This window comes from Nematolebias whitei, chromosome 15, assembly GCF_014905685.2.
Source record: "Nematolebias whitei isolate Nwh7 chromosome 15, NemWhi1, whole genome shotgun sequence".
Classification (NCBI taxonomy): Eukaryota; Metazoa; Chordata; class Actinopteri; order Cyprinodontiformes; family Rivulidae; genus Nematolebias; species Nematolebias whitei.
The window spans coordinates 15730885-15732222 of NC_056512.1; the positions used below are offsets into that span (position 1 = coordinate 15730885).

The 1338-nt window shown below is 45.1% G+C and overlaps 1 protein-coding gene across 1 annotated transcript in view; it reads right to left on the minus strand.

Annotated features, from left to right (window-relative positions):
* The window catches only part of LOC119421978 (growth hormone secretagogue receptor type 1-like), a 28708-nt gene that overhangs the window by 4242 nt on the left and 23128 nt on the right, over positions 1-1338 (minus strand). The gene's annotated exons all lie outside the window — the stretch shown is intronic.

The following is a 1338-nucleotide window of genomic DNA, read 5'->3' on the forward strand; positions in this document are numbered from 1 at the left end:
GGACGCGGCCTCCAAGTCGTCTACGCCGCCGGACGCGGCCTCCAAGTGGTCATCGCCGCCTGCTGCGGCCTCCAAGGTCCTATGTGTTGGACGGCCTCCCGGCCGCCCCCCGGAGCGTTGGTCCCGTGATGGACGGCCTCCCGGCCGCCCCCCGGAACGTTGGTCCCGTGATGGACGGCCTCCCGGCCGCCCCCCGGAACAATGACTTTAGGGACGGTCTCTTGACCGCTTAGATCTCTTGTGTTTTTCTGCTCGTGTTTTGCCTTAGTTTTTGTCAGTTCCTTGTGTTCCTTGTGTTTCCTCTGGCCCTCCACCCTTGCAGTGCCGCCCTCCACCCGCCCAAGTCCTTCGGGAGGGGGGTTTCTTGGGGACGCCTGGAGGCGTCCTTGAGGGGGGGTACTGTAAGGATGGTACCATTTGGTGGACTCGGTTTGTGTCTGTGTTTCCCTTGTGTGTTCTCTTCAATTTAATTGGTGTCACCCTTGTCTTGTCACAGCTGTTTGTAATCACGTCTCGTTTTGTCCTTGTATAAAAGCTGTCTGTTCTGTCTTGTTCCTCGTCGCGTCGTATTCGTTGGGTCTTCAGTGTTCTCCTGTGTCTCCTGAGTTTTCCTGAGCTTCCTGAGTCCCGTCTGAGTATCCCTCCTGAGTCTTCTAGTTTATGTAAGTGTTGCTGCCACGTCAGCTGTTTATTTTGTCATTCTATTCACCATTAAAGTATTTAGTTTTTTAATCTGCCGAGTTGAGTCCTGTCTGCACTACTGGGTTCGTTCCTGTCCACCAAACCCTGACAGGTAAATCTTGAAAAAGCACATTTGTATATGTCAGTGGTCAAAATGAAACATTTTCACACCATATTCAAACATTCTTGTGGCTAAATATTGTGCATGCTTTCATTTGTCTGTCAGTCTGTCTATTAGCAAAATATCTCGTGAACCAACGGACAGATATAAATTAAACTTTTAAAGGGATCTCTTCCGACTAGTTGGAACAATATGTTATATCATAAAAAAATATCTATTTCTATACTATCTATAAAATCGAGACCATAAAAATACTGTAGGCTGTTTAGTTTTTATGATTTTTTTAAGTATTGGTACACGGACGTTGCCATTTCATTTATGTTGCAATGTATTATGGGTAAATGATGTGACAGGTTAATCCAGGTAGAAAAATCTAAAAAAAAAAGTTAAATCTGGTCCTCTAGACATTCAAAAAATAAAAATAAATTGTAGAAACGTTTCGTCTTTCATCTGAAAGAATTATTCAGTTTGAAGTGCTGTATTCAGCTCAGTCTTATAAATAGCACCTTCTCATAGTGGATCAACCAGTTTGCTGT